The sequence below is a fragment of the Scomber scombrus genome, chromosome 3 (genome assembly GCF_963691925.1).
Source record: "Scomber scombrus chromosome 3, fScoSco1.1, whole genome shotgun sequence".
Lineage (NCBI taxonomy): Eukaryota > Metazoa > Chordata > Actinopteri > Scombriformes > Scombridae > Scomber > Scomber scombrus.
In genome coordinates this window covers 31,606,602-31,631,690 of record NC_084972.1, presented here as the reverse complement: position 1 = coordinate 31,631,690, position 25,089 = coordinate 31,606,602, and positions in this window count along the sequence as shown.

Here is a 25,089-nt window from a genome sequence, read left to right as displayed (position 1 = left end):
TACAGAAACATACAACAAAAAAATAGTGTGCAGACAAAGCATAGAGGTAGTAATGCATGAACACTTCCCACACACACACACACACACACACACACACACACACACACACACACACACACACACACACACACACACACACACACACACACACACACACACACACACAAACACTAACACACACTTGGCTCACAGCAAATCTCATGCATATGAAGGAGTACTGGCATGAGCGGCCCTGCAGGGGAACGTTAGCTCCTTATGCCCATGTCTCATTCTGATCCCCCAGGGAGCACAAAGGCCCAAACTACACCCCCCCCCCCCCCCCCCCCCCCACACACACACACACACACACACACAAGCCTCAAACTGACCCAATGCCAAATATGTTGATGGATCTATCGAGCAGCCAGATTAGCACATACATGTACACACACACACACACACACACACACACACACACACACACACACACACACACGTAAGCATGAGGGCATCACTGTACAGTCAGTGGCACTATAACCCTGGCATGCATACCCAGAAGTCTTAGTGTGCCAGTACCCATCATCCTTTGCTTCAATCTTGAGCCCAGAAAGAGGGAAAAAATGAGGGTGGAAAAAGAGGAGAGAATTTTTAAAGCAAGAAAAGGGGAAGAGTGAGAAAATGAGGCAAAAGAGAAGAAGGAAAGCAGAGGCAGAAGTGAGGACGGATGAAGCATGAAGAGGAAATGTGCAGTCTGGCATGGAGGAGTTTAGACTGGAGGCATATTGGGAAATATTTTGTCCAGGACTTTGTTTGTTTTGGTTTTTTTTAGCACAACTATCCACTTACTCTGGATGAACTGTTTCTGAGTAACCAACTACTACTGTCCAAGTCCAAATACAGTATACTGTAGATGCTGATATGGAGTTTTATTAACTAGTAATCCTGTCAATAATGAAATAGCACGACAGTTTGTAAGCATGTTGCATTGAACATGAAAAATATACAAACAACATAGGAAGCCACTTAACACATTACTTCATAGCCAAGAACTGCACAGGTTACCTTTAATTTCCATATGTTGAGAATTTTGCTAAGTTATAAATATGACTGTTACTGTGATTTCATTAAATTGTATTAATTGAACCCTCAAGCACTCTCATTGTCACTAGAGTAATGATAGTTTTAATTTTTATTAGTGATGTACGTTCTTCCTGTTTTACTGATTTTAATTAATATAATTCTTTCTTAGTTTTTCTCCGTAGTAAGAATGTCCAATTAATTACGCACCACTGCCCTCATCTTTTTAAAACCTCTTTTGATGGGGAAGCGCTGCAAATAAACACGTTTCCTCTACATGACTTCATAGCTGCTTCTTTTTATCTGACAGTGCTGAGCCTCGATGTTCTTCTATACATTGCACAGAGCCAAAATGTCTCCATCGTTAGCCACATGTTGGTTCAAAGATTAATTCAGTAAACCAATAAGCTCAATATTCAGGTTATTATGTGAATTATTGTTACACATTTCTTTAATATTTTCTTTTTGACCTGAAACAGCATCTCCACTTTTCTCTCTTTGCAGAAAGGCAACATGTAACATTACAGTTTGGTGGAATATGCTTCTACAGCGAGAGGGAACAACATAATAATTACAGTATATAATGCTAAATTATAACAGAAAATACTTTTATGCAGGAAAAAGCAATGTCAATGAATCACTAACATATTTGGAAAGTTGCAAAAATGTTGATACTAAACATATGCTAAAAAGTTTCAGTTGCAACATTCATTGACGTTAGCAGACTAAGTTAACGTTAGCTGCTGTTGCACCCTGTTGGCCCTTAAGAAAACATAAATGCTTCACATAGAAATCAGTCCAGAGGCTGTTACAGACAGAGGAGAAAATTGGGGAAGGTCTCTGTCTTTTGTTTTTGATATTATTTTCTGTGCTTTTATTAAACAGTTGGTGGCAGAGAAGCTGACATAAACAAGGGGGGAGAGAGAGAGAGAGAGAGAGAGAGAGAGAGAGAGAGAGAGAGAGAGAGAGAGAGAGAGAGAGAGAGAGAGAGAGAGAAATGGGTATGGCATGCAACAAAGGTCCCTGGCTGGATTTGAACCAGGGACGTTACAGATATCTGGGCTGTACTGTAACCACTCGGCTACAGGGACACTACTCAAGTTCTCATTTATTAAATTATGCTGCAATCCCTTCACTCATTGGCAATAGATTAAAAAATACATAATATATGTTTAAATAGCTTCTCAATTCTAACATAGAGGGCCCGGTCATGTGCTGTAACACATTTAATGTATTAATGCATCTCAATGTTTTTCCTAAAAGACCATGATCTTTTCCTCACCTAACTTTTAAAGGCGCTCTATGTTTTTTTTTTTGTTAACATTTAACTGAAACTACGTATTTTCATACATGGGACTCTGGACATGAAGTTTGGTCTGTGCTGTGACCATCCACACAGACCTCGGGGTAAATAAGTGTAGTTCTTCATTTATTGGGAGAAGAAATGGCAGCGGTTGAGATGAAATTGGAAAAACAATGTAGTTCTATTTGTAGGAGGCAGGGTTGGAGGACGACTGGACTGTAAACATCTACAGTGTCGCTATAGGTAATGTGGCTTCTTTCTTCTTCTTCTTTTTTTTCAAAGACTGTCCTGTGTTACTGTGAGAATATGTCAGGCCTTTGCTGATGCCTGGCACAGTTCTTTATCTCAATGAGCAGACATGCCAGCCAGAAACATCCAATTCAAAGCGTCAGCCACTGGCTCGTCTGCTGCCTCAGAGCTAAACTGCCTTTTGGAGTGATCGCTGCCTTTTTTCTGCCTCGCCACAGGCTCTGCTTCATGTTTTCATGTACCTGTTTTCTTGTGGACTGCACATCACACAATCTGGTGGTCTGAGAGCTTATCAGAGTTTTTCCCCCCCCCCATTTTATTTACCAGACTGCCACAAAAACGATATCTATATATATATATACACGTTTGGGGGTTTGTTTATGTTATTTGTTAAAAGTACGTCAGATTAAACCTCCACAGAGATTGAAAACTAAATAATTCATACTCCAGAGAGTGAGCCTGCGTTTCTGTGGCCTCAGTCAAATGTTTTTACACTTTATCAGTGGTTAGCTTAGCTCAGCATAAAAGCTAGCCTGGATAAGTTAACCCTTAAACAGGCAGGAGTGCAAAATGAGAAGTAAAAAAACATAATTTTACCAGTTATCTCATTTGCATTTCAACAAATATGTTTAATATATTTAGGATTTTATGAGTTGTATCTCCACCAGGATACGTTGTCCCTATTAAGGTATAAAATGGTCATAATGTTAAAAAACAACTGTATGTTTTATTTAATAAAAGAAATGGCACATTCTTGCTTTCCCTTGTCATGAATATCACACATACACATTTCTGTATCAAAGTATAAACCTACCAACAAGCTTTAATTCTACCCATTCAAGGCACATACAATTGAACAACCACCTTAAATAATCATGCTCCTAACAGGGTGTTGAGTCTGTATCTCCTGGTGCACCAACACCTCAAGAAATCAAGATATAATAGTCAGCGACAGTACCTGATGAACGTGGAGAACACTTTAAAATGTGTTGTGGCAGGAAACAATGTTAGTCTTCTAGCTGGAATTTATGAATGGACTCACTTTTTTTCTGTTATTGTTATTATAAATATATTTTGTAATTTGGTTTGTTCTATGTAGTCATATTATATTCTGTAATATTGTGTAATTTTAAATTTTTTTTTAGGTGTAGGCTTTAAATAAGCCAATTTGGGTTTTCTGCCTCTCCCTGCACTGTATATTATCTGTCTGTATTTGTGTGTAAATTTTAACTTGCAAACGTGCAAAATAAACTAAACTGAGACTGTCTGGACACACATTTAGATTATATGATTGGTGGAAAATGGCTTTACCTCGTAGCAGACTGAATACATTTTAAAATGTATGTATCTTTTAGAATTTAAAGATAAAATTGAGATGAAATATTCATACTGACATATTTTTACTACCGAGCATCAGCGCAGACCCCGGTCAGCTCACCCCTCTGTTATGAGGGCTGGGTGCTATCGGTTGGGTGCTCCAGACCAGAAGACCGTACCGAACCAGTGGATGCGTGAGTGATAAATGTCAAACACGCTTTCTACGTGATCTGGCCATGGCCTCTCTCTCTCTCTAGTTGGCCAGCTTTCCTCCACCATTCAACGGGTGCTGGAGACGGGAAACCATGATGTCACCACAGACAGCTGTTGTGATGACTTCTCCTTGTCCTGTCCACAAGCATCACTGCCTCCTGCTGCTGATTGGCCAGAATATTGTTGTTGTTTTGTTAACATTCCCATTGAAGGCCCAAATGCACTGAAAGCAATAATTGACGTGTCTCATTGAACGCGGGTCAACTGGTGCTGCTACGGCATCCTGCAGGGATCAGATTTGAAATGCCAACACCACAGAAGCAACACAGATTAATCCTGCTCTGCTTTGTATTAGCTGCTGCATTAGTTGGAATGAATGAAAGGAGGACTGCAAAGAAGGAAAATGACACGAAGAGCATCTGTTTCTACAGTAAATCATCTGTGGAGTGTTTGGTTATTTATTTGTGCTTTGTAACGTAACCACCGTGAAACAATAAGAAAATAACTATCACTCCGTCTCCTCACTCGACCACTGTTTGTCTCTCTCTCTTTTGCTCACTCATGCTCTCAGCCATCTCTCTCTTTTTCTGGCTGCAGAAAAACAAACAAACAGTGAGGAGATGTTTGCTGAATTTGACCAAAAAAAGTACTAGATTAGAATCCAATGCCATTAACTGTAATCTAAACACCACTGAAATCACCATGTGCAACAACCTCAAGGCTGTAATACACACACACACACACACACACACACACACAGCTGCAAGCACATACAAATGCTACCATATAGGTGAGCGTGTCCACCTACACTAACACAAAGAAAAACACAACACACACACACAAACGACCACACACTGCACAAATTCACTGATGCATGTACATGCTCAGGCAGTTAGCTTTCATTAGAAAGAGATTTAATTACTCCGTATCTTAATTTAAGTGACTCACAACAACCCTGAGAAAGAAATACAGGCTGTGAAAGAAAAGTGATAGTGACCAAAAAAAAGCAGGAGACAGTTATATCAAGAAGAAGAAATAAGAAAAAAACACACACACACAGACACAGAGGGAAGGACGCCTGCTGTTTTAATTGAAAGTAACGTATGTCTCATTAAATGCCCTCCTGATATTTCTGCACAGCTTCTTCTCAAGGCTTTCTGAAACCTGACGGGGATCATTACAGTGACAGCAGGCAGACACCATACGCTGATTATGAGTATGTTATCCCTGCATCAACAGCACATCCAGTCAGCTGGGGGTCAGACTAGTATAGACACCTACAGCACAGTGAAATTATTAACTCAGATTGTGCCTTGCAAAAAACACGAGTTTCATTATTAATACAAAGGTTTCTTATTTTCCTCATCAACCCCTTTAATATATCTTTGTTACCTGAACCAAAACTTATCCAACAACTTGCTGCTTATTTCTTTCTTTGAGGTGAGAATATCAACTTTCACATTTTCTGTATTTAAAAAACAACTTCATAACATTTCATAAAATTACCAACCAGAACAGTCATGTTTCTGCACGTTGTCACGACGACTAAATATAAATGTGATGTGCTCTTCTGTTTGACTTTTGTTTTTGTACAGTCAAGGTATATTTTAGTCTGAATTTAACCTACAAACTACTGGATGGGTTACCATTACTTTTCTTTTAAAATACAACATTTAAGGTCCCCTGAAAAAATAATGTATTTAGTGATACTTTCATCTAGCTCCAACAATAACACACATCTTCTCTATGGTAAATGGTAAATGTTTCCACTCAAAGCGCTTTACACTACATCTCATTCACCCATTCATACACATTCATACACTGATGGCAGGAGCTACCACGCAGGGTGCCAACCTGCTCATCAGAGGAAGCTAACCATTCATACACATTCATACACCGTTGGCACAGCAACAGGAGCAATTTGGGGTTAAGTGTCTTGCCCAAAGACACATCGACATGTGGACTGAAGGAGCCGGGAATCGAAACACCAATCTTCCAATTGGATGACGACCGCTCTACCTCCTGACCCACAGCCGCCTATGGATCAACATAAAATTGGATTCGGACATTCATGGTTCCCAGACAATGTATAAATGACTCTGGTGAGCCGCTGATTTATGACTATCATTAGGATACATGTGTCCAGTACTTTGTTTCTCATTAAATACCTGAAAAAAATGCACTGCTAATTTATGTTGCTTGTGTGCTTTATGTGTATGTTTACCAGATAATTACTGTGTTGTACCTCCTTAAACTTAAACATTTCTGCTTGGAGTAAATAATTGTGTCAGATGTTCATTTTCTCACATCCTAATCAGTAGTTTCTGTTGTGTTTTAGTTCCTGTCTTATTTTGAAAAGACTTTTTCCTTGTGTGTGTGTGTGTGGTTCTTTTTACTTCCTGTGTTTTCCCGCCTTAGTTGATTTCCTCACGTGTTTCACCTGTATCTTGTTTCACTCACCTGTGTGTTGTTCGTAATCACCCTCTTGTAGGTTTTGATTTTCAGTTCAGTCTCTGTTCGATCATGTTTTGGTTCTGGTTTATTTTCTGCCTATTTTGGTCCTGTTTATTTTTGTCTGTACACTAGCCTTTATTTAAAAAAACCCCCAAAAAAACCCTTCAGTTTCACTCTGCCCCGTTGCGTTCCCTGCGTTTGGGTCCACCTGCTCTGCTTCCAATTCGTGACACATATGTTAAAAATCTTTAAATTACATATACTCATTCACCCTCATTGAAAAATCTATTGATATGCATATTGTGTTACTTTTCGAAGATGTCTCCTCCTCACTGTAAGGTCCATTCTCAATATATGTGTAATGCAGGCTTCAGGTTTCCACATCACACATTGTATACTGTCCCTCAAATGGCTGCAAACTAGTTGTAATGAAACAACTCATGCTTGTTGGTACAGAGAGAGAAACTTTCTACCTTCTGATGGATGTAGAAACAGTCTGCTAGTGTCAAACTGTGCACAGTGAAGCTCAAATATCCAACTGAAGGAATAAGAAGAAAAACAATTTTTTTGACTGGAGTGGGATAAACTGACATAAAGCACAATGTAACTAATAGGACAGCTAGTCAATACTTTTTTTGTGTGTTAAATCCAGTTTCCTTGTTACTGTACTCCATTTTTACAACACCTTCAGTCTCATGTTTTTCATTGAATTTGATATTCAATAAAAACTTCAATAGCAATCCGCTGTCTTACACCTTTATTGGAAGTGTTATTAACTCTCTGTATAGTTGTCATAGTGACAGTAGAGCGAGTACTACTGCCTCTTTAGCTCTCTGTGTGATTGTTTATGGGTTATGTCACATTGTTCATAGAGTCAGAGGTACTGTCAGATTAATTGACAACACAATACAAATGGCCTCCTAGTCAGTGACCCTAAATGACATCACGAGGGGAGCGAGTAAAAAAAGTAGATTAGCATTTAAATGAGCGGGGGAATGTCAACGTGGTACATTCCTATCTCATTATATTCTCCAGCAGGTGTAAAAAAGGAAGCTGTGCATACTTTCAGCTTCCTGAAAATTCTCTTGAAATAGAGCACTGCCACAATGCGGACGTGGGACCCATCAATGCTTCCTGCCACTTTGCTAAAAGCCGGACAACCAAACAGCTGCTGGAATCGAGCGCCAATCTCCTCCAGCTCCTCAATGTCAGGGAAGTGGATGAGCCTCCTGAAAACACCCCCTGAATGGCCTTGCTGACCCTGCGGATCATGTCATGGCACGTGGTGCGGGGGAATGTCAAATGCCTCTGACACAACCACCAGGACCTCAAAGAACTTCCCCCATCCATGATCCTTGTTCGCAATGAGCTGGATGAGGCTCTCCAGGGATGCCCGGGACAAACGGAAGTCCTTCCTTTTTAATCACCTCCCTCAAAATAAAGGGGCAACAGAGGAACATGCGGATTCAACCTGCAATATGGCCCTCTTGAAGCCACCTGTAAAAGCTTTTAATATGATTTTGTCAGACTATTTATAGAATTATTAAGTATTTATTTATTTAATTTTTAAGGCATTTTTATTATTTAATTATATATTAAATACGTTTTTTTTTTTTAAATGACATCATTTATTAACCTTAATGAAATCATTCAATTCACAATGACTTTTTTACTCAATTATTTCAATTAAGCAAGTGATTGATATAACATTATGTATATCTACTTTCCCCTCCGGTTTTCAGGTGAACTGCAGCTTTAAGAAGTGAATCAGAAATTGCCACAGATGTTGTACAGTAACGTTACTTAATTATAAGATTAACTGGCATCCGCCGTCTAAGAAGCATTCAAATATTTCACATAATTTTTAATTCATTTTTTATTGACTGTGGGCTATTAGCTATGTCCCGTTATCTCTGTTTTGATTTATAGTTCATTGAGTGGCTCCGAATTCGCAGGAACAGGTGTTATTTGGACAAATTAGCGTCACATTGTGGATCTAAAGGGCTACTTTACTTTCTCGCCTAAAAAGGTTAGAAATGTCGATAAAGTGGTATATTTACAGAGTTAGAGCTGAAATGAAATCAGCTCCAGCCTGCTGATTTCAGCTCGGGTAGGAACGAAATGCATTGTGGGTTATTGTGTAGTTTACTACAGTGTAAACGGTCTGTTTACTATCTGGTTGTGTAGTGTGTAGGATGGAAGTATGTAGTATGTAGTATGTGGTTTCGAACACAGCCAAGCGCTCCTCTGGCCAACGAGAACTCACAGATACCAAACTCGACCTGGCTTCAACTCCATTATTCCTGAGGCGGTTCATTAATGTTTATTAGTGGATGGAAATATTAAATTTAAATTAATGCAAAAATCAATCTTGTGTGACTGTTTTGCAGATGTATAAAATAATATTAAATGCTCAGACATTATTGCGTGTTTGTGTGCATGCGTGTGTGGAAAGATAACAGTAATATTCTCGGAGCTTTTTAGATAATTAAAACTCTAATCATAACTTTAACTTGTTTTTGTATCTCAAAAGGAACAACTAACAAGTTTTTTTCAAAGTTCAACTTTCAGCTCAGCTAAAATAAATCACATAATCTTTTATTGTGTGCTGTTATGCAAAAGCCTTAACAATAAAAGACAGCATATAGTGTCCTAGTGATAGACAGTAAAGTAGTCCGTGCAGAATCCCAAATCTCCTCGACTGCCTGCAGGAAGAATACTTAAACATTACTGGAGGTTACAAAGATAGACAGGTGTACAAAAGGTGTGCTTGTCCTTCGTAGACTGGGAAGGCCCAAACAGGTCTGGACTACGGAGGACCTCCAGCTGACCTTAACCTTCCTGTTGCCTGGCAACCTTGACAGCTGCAGTTGACAATCAGGACACAGCCTGACTTAATATCAAAAATGTATGCTACATAAGAAGAAAAGAAAAGAAATCTCAAAAGAAATTTCCATTTTACTAAATTGAAGCAAATTATTATACATAATATATTCAGACATGTGCATCAGCATAAAGCTGCCCTTACCTTTGTTACATTTTTACACATTTTGTTTGTTTTTTTTAGGTTGAAATGCTATTAATAAGGTAATGGCACTCTAAAATGTTAGAGATCCACAAGGCATAGAAACTAATCATTATTCCATTCTCATAATATTCTGTGAAAACTCTGACCAATCATGTCATTCGGTCCGAATGATATGATTGGCCGAGCGACCTGCCTGTTTTCCCCTTCCGCATTACATAATCGTGCGTGCACCCCCACCCGGAAGAGTGTCTGTTGTGGGTCCAAGGCATTATAATACATCCATGATCCACAGAGATAGCCGTAAACAGACAGTAGCGACTGACAATGACCGACAAAAGCGGACTACGGCTTCCACCTGCAGCCGCTCCCACGGGAAAAAGAAAACTATATATATATAGAGTTCGCGGAGGGGGGGTGGAAGGGAAGGGAGTGTGGGGGTGGGACATAGGAGGGAGGAGGGGTTGTTGCTGTTCAAGTTTTTTCAAAATGCTGTGTGAAATGCAAGAAAGGTAAGAGTAGCTTTAAATAAAACTAGTCCTGAGAATTAAATACAGTATATGTTGCAGAGCAATGCATCATCCTGCAGGAGTTGTCTAAGTTTTTAAATTTTAATCAGGTTTTTTTTGCTGTCCTCTGTGAAAGAGAGCTACAGACTTTTTTTAGTGGCACTTTTCAAACCCATAGAGTGAGGAGTGTGGTGCTTAGCAGATATATTTGTGGACTACTACACCTATTTATTGCTGATGTTCACAGAAATATTGAAAATTATTCACAGAGTTACGGCGGTGAGAGAATATTTTTGATGTTCAGCCGGGTACTCGTGAAAATGATTTGCTAAAATTTTGAAGAACGTAGTCACACTGTTGCCGTAATAGGTTCACGGTTAAATTTGTGTCGAGGCTTCCAGATGGGATGACTAACACTGACACTGGTGTTGAACCCAAAAGCGAAAAGATGAGCAGACAGAGCAGGGATAATCTTTACACTGTGAAAAACTCTTGGCTCAGAGTCAGCAATATGAAGGCAGTCAGATCAAGCAAATAAATTCACAAATATGTGTCATCTTAAAAAAGGAAAGACGGAATAAACAACATTTTGAGGCAAGAAAGAAAATTGGGTTGAAAGTAAATGCTGGCAGAGGACTAAATATACTGATGATAATGATGTAAAGGGCAACAGGTGATGGGGACTACTGGTGTAGAGGAGGAAGTGCTCAGTACAGCATGTGCTTTATTTTAGTTACTACGGAAATAAAGCATGAATGAATCAATTCCCCCAAAGAAAGGCAAATAAACAACAGAAAAAGAAAACAAAATGCACATTTTTTAAGTGCAAATTTAAAGACTTTTAACACCTTTTTAATACCGCTTTTCAAGTTTGTAGTAGTGTCACTTGTGACTGTTGTACTCATACATAATATATTATGAAACATAATAATGCAATAGCAGGATTTTACTGTTGTAGTGAAGTTGAAATGGAGCTACTTTTTGAAGTCTTTTATATAGAACTGCAACTAATGATTTGTTTCAACTGCTGATTATTTTTTACTATAATAAGTTGATTGGTTTATGTAAAATAATCAGAAAACAATGATAAACAAACTGAACAGATATCATTTCACTCAAATCAAATTTAACACCTTAACTACAAATCTCAACATTTTAAGACATTTTTAGACCTTGAATATCAGAAACTAAATTTGTAGAGTTTTTAATTTTAAGACTTTTTAAGGATCTGCAGGGACCCTGATGTAACACTGTTCAGCCTTATGAACAGCACCTAGATCAGTGGTCTCCAACCCTGCTCCTGGAGAGCTACTGCCCTGCATGTTTTAGGTGTCTCCTCACTCTAACTCGTTATCAAGCAGCTGAGGCTCGTCAAAGGGCTTGATAACGAGTTGATTATTAGAATCAGGTGTGTTAGAGTGAGGAGATACCTAAAACATGCAGGGCAGTAGCTCTCCAGGAGCAGGGTTGGAGACCACTGACCTAGATGCACATTCACTAATAATAATAAAACACTGTGATGCCCCTGTGGGTTTCATGTGTGGGTGTGGCTAATTCCTCTCTCCCTTGCAGGTGAGGAGCTGAGGCTGATTGCAGTAACTCAGGTCACCTGGGCCCAGTGTCCTCTTTCTCAATCATGGAGAAGCTGTGTGAGAGCTCAGACCTCCCTGCCGCTTCTCCCCACAGGCACTACAAGGGGTGGGAATCTCTCAACACACCTCACGATTCGATTAAAATCCGATTCAGAGGGCTACGAATGGATTCTAAAACGACTATTGATGCATTAAATCCTGATTTTTCTGTCTTACTGTGCGGCTAACTTTTCAACAATTGATACAAGAAGTCAAATAAATATGAACTCGGTTTTACTTCGTACTTTAAAAATCTGAATGTCAACATTCAACATGCATGCGTGTTATAGATCTAGTAGGTGTGAAACTCACCTGCCTGTATGAGATTAACAAACTGAGGGCGGAGTGATGCTGTTTGTTATCATGTCTCCAGCAGTGCAGAGCAGCCTCTCTGCTGAACTGTTAGCTCCGGGACAAACATCACTGTCCAACCAGGCGGGGAGTTCTGGTACTCCGAAATGATGCCAACGCGAAAATAATTTAAAACTGCATTCTATCAAAAGGCCACCAGGGGGCGACCGTTTGTTTCAAAAGGACTTCCGTCTCTATACAAGTCAATGGAGAATTCACCAACTTCTCACTTGATTTCTAACCTCAGTAAACGTTTTCAAAATGTGTTTATGGTCTCAATCGCTAGTTTAAAGCCTTCTTCAATGCAGTATGATGTTCATTTGGGACATTTTGGCCTCCCTGATTTTATATGTGACGATAAAGCAGGGTATGCATTGGGGCGTGGCTACGTCGTGATTGACAGGTTGATTGGTTCACAGGTTCAGGAGGGCGCCTCATGCTCCTCCTGATGCCCATATAAGTAGAATCTGTGGGTTTTTTTTACCCGGCATGCACCGGAAATTTTCAAGATGGCGCTGCTCAGATCCGAAACTATTCACTTCCAAGCAGCGAATAGTCTTTTTAAGATGAACTACAGATGAATTCTTTCATGAGCATCCTATAAGACTGTCCGGCTGCTGCGCTGCCCTCACTGTTTGGGTCCCTCTTTTGTCGTCCATCAACATCAAGTTATTAAAGTTTAAATAATGGATTCTTGACTTTTGTTAATCGATGCATCTTATAATGGAAATGTTCCCACCCCTAAGCACTATAATTGGTTTGGTTTCAGACCTTACATTACTGATGTCCAAATTTCATAATTAATCTAATTCTGCACAACTTTTAATTTAGTCTTTTTTTTGGCTTAAATAAACTTTATTTTGTTGAACGTTATGGACTGGGTGTCTGTTTAGAAAGAACATTTTAAAACCACAAAATCAAAAGTCTTATCAAACCAGATTGCCCAATTACCCGTTGTAGGCAAACCTCATATTAACCAGCAGATAATACACCTGTTGATGCTTTCACTCTAGTTTCCCTTATGGAGAGAAATATTCTGCTTAACTTCATTTAAATGCAAACTGAAATATAGCAAATGTGTCAATTATTCTACTCAAATTGAATCAACAATTTAGGAAAGCAAACAAAATATTTCGGGGGCCCACACTCTAATTAAAACAACACAAAAATGCTGTTTAACTCCATGAAAATTAGTTTAACTACTCACCATCCAGAAGTCCTGTTCACTAGTCTCTTAACTGAATTGGTGGATCCTTGCACCAAATCCTCCACAGCTGATACAAGTCTCTGTTCCCACGTCGCTAAAGGTGCAGCTGGGCTTAGCCTGGTCACCTAGTGCGTAACCTAAAGTTTCGTAACCTCAACACTGTCTTTATCTAAGTTTACTGACAGCAATAATTCTCCAAGTAAACATGATGAACTTCCGGAGCTCCTCTTCATCTTCTCACCAAGACACCAATTAATTAGGATGAGCTCTCACACACACCTGCTTGACCTTCTTTTGTTGTCCCTGTCGTGATTGACAGGTTAATTGGTTCACTGGTTCAGGATGGCGCCTCATGCCCCTCCTGATGCCCATATTAGTAGAATCCGTGGGTTTTTTTTCCCGGCATGCACTGGAAATTTTCAAGATGGCGCTGCTCAGTTCCGAAACTATTCGCTTCCAAGCAGCAGTCCACAAACCAATGGGTGACGTCACGGATGTAACGTCTATTTTATAAACATTCTATGGTTGTGACATAATCGGCCTTCAACTGCGTCCTTTGAAGGATGCAGCCCCTGAATTGAGACACAGCAATGGTCTTGTGGCTGACGCTGTAGTAGCCTATCAGTGTATCTGATCATAGTCAGCGTCGGGGGCAGGTACAGACTTCGCCTGCCACACACCAGCGTCCTTCACCCTCCTCCTGACCGTCTGTCAAGTGAAAGCTTCATGCACCGACGAGCACATGGTCACTTCCCGTGTATCCATCCATTTCACAAAGAGGAGGTTGCTGCGCCGTATCCAACGCAGAAATCCCCTCCCAGCTTTCTTACCCGGGATTATTATTAATATATATATATATATATACTGCTCAAAAAAATAAAGGGAACACTAAAATAACACATCCTAGATCTGAATGAATTAAATATTTTTATTAAATACTTTGTTCTTTACATAGTTGAATGTGCTGACAACAAAATCACACAAAAATTATCAATGGAAATCAAATTCATTAACCCATGGAGGTCTGGATTTGGAGTCACACTCAAAATTAAAGTGGAAAAACACACTACAGGCTGATCCAACTTTGATGTAATGTCCTTAAAACAAGTCAAAATGAGGCTCAGTAGTGTGTGTGGCCTCCACGTGCCCGTATGACCTCCCTATAATGCCTGGGCATGCTCCTGATGAGGTGGCGGATGGTCTCCTGAGGGATCTCCTCCCAGACCTGGACTAAAGCATCCGCCAACTCCTGGACAGTCTGTGGTGCAACGTGGCGTTGGTGGATGGAGCGAGACATGATGTCCCAGATGTACTCAGTTGGATTCGGGTCTGGGGAACGGGCGGGCCAGTCCATAGCATCAATGCCTTCGTCTTGCAGGAACTGCTGACACACTCCAGCCACATGAGGTCTAGCATTGTCTTGCATTAGGAGGAACCCAGGGCCAACCGCACCAGCATATGGTCTCACAAGGGGTCTGAGGATCTCATCTTGGTACCTAATGGCAGTCAGGCTACCTCTGGCGAGCACATGGAGGGCTGTGCCGCCCCCCAAAGAAATGCCACCCCACACCATTACTGACCCACCGCCAAACCAGTCATGCTGGAGGATGTTGCAGGCAGCAGAACGTTCTCCGCGGCGTCTCCAGACTCTGTCACGTCTGTCACATGTGCTCAGTGTGAACCTGCTTTCATCTGTGAAGAGCACAGGGCGCCAGTCGCGAATTTGCCAATCCTGGTGTTCTCTGGCAAATGCCAAACGTCCTGCACAGTGTTGGGCTGTAAGCACAACCCCCACCTGTGGACGTCAGGCCCTCATACCACCCTCATGGAGTCTGTTTCTGACCGCTTGAGCAGACACATGCACATTTGTGGCCTGCTGGAGGTAATTTTGCAGGGCTCTGGCAGTGCCCCTCCTGTTCTTCCTTGCACAAAGGTGGAGGTAGCGGTCCTGCTGCTGGGTTGTTGCCCTCCTACGGCCTCCTCCACGTCTCCTGATGTACTGGCCTGTCTCCTGGTAGCGCCTCCATGCTCTGGACAGACACAGCACACCTTCTTGCCACAGCTCGTATTGATGTGCCATCCTGGATGAGCTGCACTACCTGAGCCACTTGTATGGGTTGTAGACTCCGTCTCATGCTACCACTAGAGTGAAAGCACTGCCAGCATTCAAAAGTGACCAAAACATCAGACACAGACAGAGCTCTGTGCTAATGTTTTTCCTAAGGAGTACATATGCTCCTACATGAAAACCATTTAGAGGCATAGTGAAAACTGTTTAAATGACACAGGGTTTATTAACGCAGTAATGGGTCGCTATTTCTTCCAAAATAAGTCATTACATCTTATTGTCTTTGATCCCGGCGACGAGCTACCACCTGCTGCGGTTCCTGCTGTGCCGTGCTGTGTGTGGGTGAGCTCAGGTCTTTGTCAGACAGAGTCAAACACACTGAGGGCAGTCTGATGTTAAGCTCTGTATTCTGGGAGAACACCATTTTCTCCAAGGGGAACAAAACTATCATTCACCTTTCTGTATTGGACCACAGTCCACAAGTTAATTCATTAATCAGGAACAATCCTTATTGTGTGTTTTAACCTACAGCTGCAAGGATTATTCAATTAACTGTAACTAAATTGATTGATCTATTTTGGCTCACCACTACCAGACCACCATTACCTTCCACCTGCTGTGTGGTACTTGTGTTGTAGCTGACAGTGGCTCAGCATCAAGGGGCCGTCCAGTGTTTGTGTGTCTGTTTATCATGTTAATGTTACTGTCGTCAGCCCTGTATATCATGTAAAGCTCTGAATATAGCACAGTGTAGTTAGTAATCAACCCATGTGTTGTGTTTACTGCCACGTCTTTAATTTACTAGCATGACATCGCCTCTCTGCCGTCTCTTTATCAGACTTGCTAACACCACCAGCAGCTCTGTGAGAGGCACAAACTGAGGCTACAGTTAGCAGTGTACTTGCTGTTCATAATTGTGCATGTTCTGGCTATTAAACAGTATTTTTGGAATAATTAGCTATAGAGAATAAAAGATTATTGTAGGTTGTAATCTTTATTCACACTCATCCAAAAAAAATGCTCAGGACCTCGATGATAAATCTGAGGATGAAGTGGGTTAGGGAATTTTCCATAACTAATATGCACTGGGTCAAACTAGGCTTTGTGGTCATAGCAAGGCCACAGCAAATATTGGGTTTAGACACTGTCACCCCTTGAGATAGTGGTAAGCAGTGAGTCTGCTCCTTTTGGGGAAAACAGGAGGCATTCTGATAGTGTTGCTATAGCAGCCGAGGTCAGATATGTCTTTGACTGTTTTCCCTGAATGGAGTAAAGGTAACTGGAGTCAGAGGTTTGATATAGTGTTGGATGTAGGACAAAGGTCCTGAGTGAGGTCTAAGCAATGTTTTGTCTATAGACCAGTAGACTACATTCTGTATATTGTAGATGTGTTGGTCTGCCCATATTTGGGCATGGCTCAACCTTGGGCATTATCTGTGTGGTTTAATAATAATAATAATAACTTCAATTTATATAGCGCCTTTCAAGATACCCAAGGTCGCTTTACAAGAGTGGGGGTAGGGGCAGGGTGGGGGTTTAGGGAGGGTAGGCAAGAGAGAAGAGGTGTGTTTTGAGGTGCTTTTGGAACTGTGTCAGAGAAGTAGCGGAACGGATAGGTGGGGGCAGGGTGTTCCAAAGGGTAGGGGCAATTGCACATAAAGCCCTGTCACCAAAGGTCTTGAGTCTGGTGCGGGGAGTGGAGAGTAAGTCCTTGCTGGTGGAGCGCAGGGGCCGTGACTGGGTGTACGGGTGGAGGAGGTCAGTGATGTACTTGGGTGCCAGTGAGTGAAGTGATTTGTAGGTGAGGAGGAGGATTTTGTAGCTGATGATTGATTGGCAGCCAGTGGAGTTTCTTGAGGATGGGGGTGATGTGCTGCCAGGGCTTGGTGTGGGTTAACACCCTGGCAGCTGAGTTCTGGACATACTGCAATCTATCTAGGGCTTTGTTGGGCAGCCCAGACAGGACACCATTGCAGTAGTCCAGACGGGAGGTGACAAATGCATGAATGAGGGTTTCGGTGACTGAGTCGGTGAGTGACGGCCGGAGTCTTGAAATGTTACGGAGGTGAAAGAAGGCAGATTTGGTGATGCTCTGGATGTGGAAACTGAATGAGAGTGTGGGGTCCAGGATGACGCCCAGGTTCCGCACTTTGGGAGATGGGGAGGTGGGACAGCCGTCGATTACCAGGGTGAGGTCTCCAACCTTCCTGAGCAGTGGTGCTGGGGCCACCACAATGAGCTCTGTCTTGTTGGTGTTGAGTTTCAGAAGGTTGTTGGTCATCCAGGTTTTGATATCGTGCAGACAGTTGTTGAGTTGTATTGGTGGGAGTTGTGAGGTGGGCTTGGTGCTGACGTACAGTTGGGTGTCGTCTGCATAACAGTGGAAACTGAGTCCATGGTTGCGGATGATCTGACCGAGGGGGAGCAAGTAGATGGTAAAGAGGATGGGGCCAAGGACAGATCCCTGGGGGACGCCATGGTTAACTGTTGCAGTGGTGGAGTAGGAGCCTTGCAGAGTGATGTATTGTTTACGGTTGGAGAGGTAAGACTGGAACCAGGAGAGAGCAGTGTCGGTAAGGCCAATGAGCTCAGAGAGACGGGAGAGCAGGATGGAGTGGGAAATGGTATCGAAGGCAGCAGAGAGGTCAAGGAGGATGAGGATGGAAACAAGGCCGTTGTCTGCAGCAATCAGGAGGTCGTTTGTTATTTTGATGAGGGCGGTTTCGGTGCTATGATGGGGTCTGAAGCCCGATTGGAGAGGTTCAAAGAGCTCATGGTGGGACATGTGATGTTGTAGCTGGGCAGCCACTGCTCTTTCCAAGATCTTGCGCAGGAACGGAAGGTTGGAGATCGGACGGTAGTTGTTGGGGTCATCTGGGTCCAGGCCTGTCTTTTTGAGTGTTGGGGTCACGGCTGCCAACTTAAAGCTGGAGGGTACCACACCAGAGCCAAGTGAGGCGTTGATGATGTCAACCACCGGGGGGCAGATGGTGGGGAGACAGGCCTTCACAAGGGTCGTGGGTAGTGGATCCAGACTGCAGGATGAAGTCCCAGCTTTGGTCAAGAGGTCGAGGACTTGATCAGCATCCAGCAGGGAGAAGGTGGAGAGGCGGCGCTGTGGTGGGCAGGCAGAAGGATGGTACATGTCCTGCCGAGGTAGTGTGGCCGGCGGGGAGGGTGTAGATGCCTGGAGCTGCTGGTGGATGGTGGCCACTTTCTGGTGGAAAAAGTCCAGGAACCTGGAGCAGAGGTCAGCGGCGTCGGAGGGTTGCGGAGCGTCGGGAGGGTCAAGAAGGCGGTTGATGGTGGAGAAAAGCATTTTCGGATGCTTTTGTTTGCTGTTAATAAGTGTGGAGTAATGGACTGTTTTTGCCTGGGTGAGAGCCTCTTTGTAGCACTTGATGTGGTCTCTGTAGGCTTCGAGGTGGACAGTGAGGCCGGATCTTTTGTGAAGCCTCTCAAGCCGGCGCCCCGTGGACTTAAGCCTCCGCAGCTCTGGGGTAAACCAGCGGGGCGGGTGTAGGAGACCAGTTTGGTGGTGAGTGGAGCAACAGAGTCCAGGCTGAGGGCGAGGGCGCTGTTATAGTGTTCCACCAAGCCGTCAGCAGTGCGGTTAGAGGGGTGGATAGCGAGGTTGGCAGCTAGGGTGTTAGCCAGCGTAGGTATACACACACGCTTTGTGTTCCTGTATGTGATAGACCTTTTTGTAGGCTGCTTAGGGAGGGACACTGGGACAGAGAACAGGATGGCTTGGTGGTCGGAGACAGCTCGGTCCGTCTATCCCCGGAGGAGAGAAACTTCAGAATTGAAGGGAGCATCAGAACATAACGTGTACTGGTCATTCGCTCATTTCTCCTTGTATACAAGTAAATAAACCTTTTCAATGCAAGACATCCCGGACTCCTGTCTACTCTTTCCATTGATGTATGGGCTGCATAATTAAAATCTCTATCAAAGTGTAATGCTTCCACCAATCGACAAAAACACAGGTGGACATCATATAGTTAATGAAGACCTGTGAGCTGGGGTAGATTGAAAGGTAGGCCTGGATTTGCACAGGTCCAACCAGATTGACTCCCCTAAAAGCCTGCACATCCTTATCTTTACAGTTATAGTTATTGTTCTTAGTGTGGACAGCCTTTTACATACCTATGATCACATCCAGATCCAGACTCTGTATTTTGCTGGTGAATAGGACACACCTGTGTAGACGCACCCCACTTTTAAATGAAAAAAAAATTGTGTTAAAGGTGTGTCTTATACACCGGTTTTTACGGTATATCCTAACATAGGTTTTATTTATTTATTCATTCAGTCATATTATTATTTTCATGAATCTGATTGGGTGGGCCACTTGTCAATCTGGGCGGGCCTGTGCATATACAATCCGCCTCAGCTTTGAGATAAATAATCATCTCATGTTCTCATTTATAAAACTCCCAATGCCTTCAATTCCCTTTTCCCTCCTCTAAAACTATACTTGCCCTTCCACCTCTTCTTCTTTCTTCCCCCCTAAAGCAACCTCTCTCTTAATTTAGTCTCTCCTCACATTCTTTTCCTCCGAGCTAGTCCCTCTTTCTGCCTTACCTTTCCTCCCACAGCTGAATCAGTTGCATCCCTTAACTTCCCTCTGCCTCTTTCCCTCCAAAGCCGATCTCTCCATTCACTGTTCTAATTAGAGCGTTCATTCCCTGTGACTCTGCCCCATACCTCTACAATGCTTGATGGGAGTTCTCCGTGTTAAATAATGAATGAGCGCTAGTGAAGGACCTGTGTGTGTGTGTGTGTGTTAGAGAGAGAGACTGAGTGAGATCTACTGTGTGTAAACAAGTAAGAATGAGTGTGTATTCTACAGTATGTGTGTGTCTGATTTTATCTTTGTGTGTGTGTGTGTGTGTGTGTGTATGTGTGTGTAGGGCCGCAGGGACTGGCCTTTGCTATGGTAATCGATCATTGTCATCTAGCCTATTGCCTGAAGGACCCCTTCATCTGAGCCAGGAACCCATCATTCTACTCGGGCATCTCAACGGGCATCATGGGGGTTCTTTAGTCATTTAGCCCGGAGTAATGGGCCTTCTCCCAAGTTGCCACACACACACACACACACACACACACACACACACACACACACACACACACACACACACACACACACACACACACACACACACACACACTTCCACAGACAGGCATGCAAAAGCACACATATGCATGAAAAAACATCTGTAATGCACTCAAACAAACTTACACACAACTTGCACCTAATAATATGTTCTAGTTTAAAGTCCCTGCAGTCTTTTACGCAGGAAGCTGATGTGGTGTTTTAAATTATTTTCTGTTAGACAAAGTGCCTATGCTCAAGACGCAGGAGTGGAGAACAGGCAAACACGAGGTGAAAGCTTCATTAGGACGATCATTAAATATGGATAAACTCATTCCACAGATCAAAATAGAGACAGAGGAGCTGGGGCCCATATAAACTGTGATGGAGACGGGGAGAGGCAGATGGAAGGTGGTTATTTTCACAGCATATCACTTGAGAACTCGTATGGTGGAGTTGCACTCACAGGACGTTTTCCTACATCTTCCTCTATTTAGATTTTATGTCCAAGAAAACATTTGTGTGGGTAAATATTTGAGGAGATGCTGCAGCAGCTGCAAACAGGTTTTATAATATTTACTTTAATTTTATTTTCTTTTGATTATGTTTTCTAGTTTAATTCCGATTGCAGCCTTTTGTACTTCCCGTTGCAAACTCACAGGTGTCAGCTTGTGCGTCAAGTAATTGTCTATGGGACGGTTTAATACACTGAGACACACATTCCCCATAAACACACACACACACACAAAACCTATTACGGCACACACACAAACACACACACAGAGCAGTCTGAAAAGTGTTTGTCATTAGGAAGTGATTTTGGTCAGATTTGTTCCCGTCTAGATCTGGAAGGACGCACTGTCATACCCAATGACGCACACACACACACACACACACACACACACACACACACACACACACACACACACACACACACACACACACTGTCAGGTAGTCAGATGAACTTTATGTTCAGTCTGAATCTCACAGTATTAAAACACAAGTTAGTCCAGATCACTCGATAATATACTGTATCAGATCTGAGTAGAAGAGATAACAGATCATTATTTGACCTGACACTGGTTTAAACTGGTGTGAACTGGTGTAAACTGGAGTTATAGTGTGTGAACTCAAATTGTTAAACTATGATGAGCGATAACATGAATCCCTCAACATCTCAGATTTTAAGTAGCGGACTAAAAAAGTGACAGTAGTCTTTGGCGGCATGTAGCAATAAGCGGTAATTGTGATTTTGGACCTCAAACATTGTCTCCTGTGTGACTTCAGTCAGTTGAATATAATAGAATAGTCTGTATTGCCATTGTACATGTGCAACGAAATTGAAAGCTCAACGTTATGGTGCCATAACTAAAAAAGAAAGAAGGTGCTTATAAAAAGAATAAAATAAATAATTAGTACTAAAACTAAAAGGAAGGTGAAAACACATAATACACACACACACAAACACACAAGACATTACACTCGCTGCCATCGATATTGCATGATTCTTCTTAATATTACACTTATAACACACGTTGTTGCAGTTATTATAGGATCAGGTTTTTGGAGCATTTAGAGCTTTTATTGCTTTAGAATAAAACTGTTTTTGTTTTTTTTAACCTGCTTGTCTGTGTTTTAACTGACCTGTAACATCTTTAACCATCTGAGCTCACCAGTACACATGAAAGTGAGAAAGGGAATGTCATCGAACTATAATACTTACTATTTATAGAATAAAAAGAGGTGGTTATAAAAGTAAAGTTATATATATCCTCATCCATTGTCTAACAATATGCTAACTTATTCCAGTCATTATAATATATTGATTAACTCAATGGCAATGTAAATAATGATAACGTTAACATTTAGCCACATAACTTACTGTAATACAAAATCTGTATCAACAATACTATGACCCTTCGTGTTAGACACCCCCATTTTCATCGATACCCTCCCTGGACACAAGTTTTGACCTAGATTGTCGTACTTTGGAGGATGCAAATTATGGCATTCCCCCATCAAACACTGGAGGAAGTGGAGCCAGGGGAATGGGATGGAGTAGAGGGAGAAAAGGCGTCAAGTAGAAGTGGATGTGAGGTAGAGGAAGAATTAGATGGACGAGTGGAGGAGAAAGCTTTGCTCCAGAGGACTGAGACAGAGTGAGGTAACTTACAGAGCATCGATTGGCTTTACTTGTTCTAGATCTCCACACCTGAATGTATGTTCTAGCCATCTGTCTGAAATGGATCTTTAAAACAGCAAAGGTGGTGTGTAAATAAAGCAGACCTTGAGCCTTTTGCAGTAAACTATGGCTGTAGGCTGGCTGGTTAGTTCCTCTAACTACTAATTTGGCCGGAGTCTATTGATATGGTCCATTCCCTTTCAAAAAGAAAAGAACTTGGGTGGTGTATCTATCTTTAGGTAGCATCAGTTTCCTCCCCTACACAGGCTGAAAATGATGCCATGATGACCAAGGTGGACAAAACCTTTAAAATGGTTCACGGGTCAGTGACAAATAAGGGTTGGAAAGATGAGCAATTCAAAAATATCTTTAAAAATAGTTTTAAAAGCAGCATCAGGTTAGTTAAAATGTACATTTTGTATTTTTGTTGGTTTTATGTAATTTGAAATGACATTTCCACAATTTTTTTTAACCAAAAGTAAGACTGAATGCTCCTGAAAAAGTCAAATGGTGTAACCACAAAATAATGATAAATAATAAATGTACTGATTGACATGATTCCCCAGATTAAATGTAATATTTAGAACAATTGTATTCCATTACCTTTATTTAATATAAAAAGTTATAATGTAAGATCATGCCAAACTAGTTGATATGGTGTTTGTATTGAGAATTTACTGTTTTTAAGCAAGTTGAATTATTTGGTACAAAGTTTTTATGGTTACACCACTTAGACATTTTTACCATAATCCTCTAATATATTCTCTCAAAATGGATTAAAAGCAGAAATTTGATGCTGGGTCCACAAAAAGAATGAGTGCAAGTTATTCATATGTTTATTTTCACATTTCAACCCCTTTAAATTTGACAAGGACACAAAAAAACCTGATTGCCCCTCTTATTTTCTCCCTGGGTGATGTTTAATGTGTGGGCAGTGAGAGAAGCACCACCAGCAGCTCCAGGTTTCCCAGATAATTGACAGCTGTGGTGGTGTACCTCCTAACAACTACTAGAAAATGTCAATGGACCGGAGGAAGGTGAGCTAAGATTGTCAAGGACCCCTACACCATGAAAACATTGCACAAATTGACCCCTAAAAGACCCAGGAACTAATAATACGGGGTATCAGCATGCAGCTTGCAGGCAGTTTGTGTTTTGCCAGTATGGCCGTTTGGGAGCAGGAGATCAGGAGGTCATGCCCCGCACCTGTGTGTGTGTGTGTGTGTGTGTGTGTGTGTGTGTGTGTGTGTGTGTGTGTGTGTGTGTGTGTGTGTGTGTGTGTGTGTGTGTGTGTGTGTGTGTGTGTGTGTGTGTGTTTGTATCCACATGAAAATATCCAAACCCACAAAACAATAAACAGGCTTCATCCCAACCAGACTGCATTTTCATTAGTTTAGTTTGTTTACCCCCCAATAGGAATGTACTTCTAGTGTGAGATAACAGTGTGCAGCGTATACAAATGTGTGATGTGTACGAGATTATGCAAAGCAGTGAAAAGAAACAAGGTTCAGAAAATGGCAAAATTAATTCAAAATGTTGAAGAGGGGAGGGATGCAGTCTGTCCAACAATATCATCACATAGTACTTTAAGGTGTTGTGTGAAAGATGACACGTCAGATATTCGCTCATCATCAGATGGAGTGTCATGAAAATGAAGCACCTTAACCTTCGTGTCGTCCTCCCGGGTCAAATTGACCCCGTCTGTTTTGACTGTTCCTTCTTTCTTTCCTTCCTTCCTTCCTTCCTTCCTTCCTTCCTTCCTTCCTTCCTTCCTTCCTTCCTTCCTTCCTTCCTTCCTTCCTTCCTTCCTTCCTTCCTTCCTTCCTTCCTTCCTTCCATCCTTCCTTCCTTCCTTCCGTCTGTGCTTCCTCCCTCCCTCCTACTCTCTCTTTCCTCCTTTCCTTCCTCCATCCCCCCTTCTTCCTTCCTTCTGTCCTTCCTGCCTCCCTCCTTCTTCCTTCCTTCTGTCCTTCCTGCCTCCCTCCTTCTCTCTTTCTTTCCTCCCCCCTACATTCCTCCCTCCCTCCTACCTTCCTTCCTTTGTTCTTTCCTCCGTCCTTCCTTCCTTCTTCCCTCCCTCCTTTCCTTCCTTCCCTCCGTTCCTTCCTTATTCCTCCCTTCCTCTCTCCTTTCTTTCCTTCTTCCTTCATCCCTTCCTTCCTTCCTTCCTTCCTTCTTCCTCCCTTCCTTCCTTTACTCGAGGACAACAGGAGGGTTAAAGCAACCAGGGAACCTTTGTGATCAATACATACCAGATCAAAGTGAAGAATACAATCCTAAAAACATGGATGATTGATTGCAGAATGCAACAGACCAGCTGGTACCTCTATTAAACCCAAGGCATCATGTAATGAGTAACAACCCTTGTGTGTATATATTAATATTATATGTAATTGATGGATGTTTGGCAAACGCCTGCATGC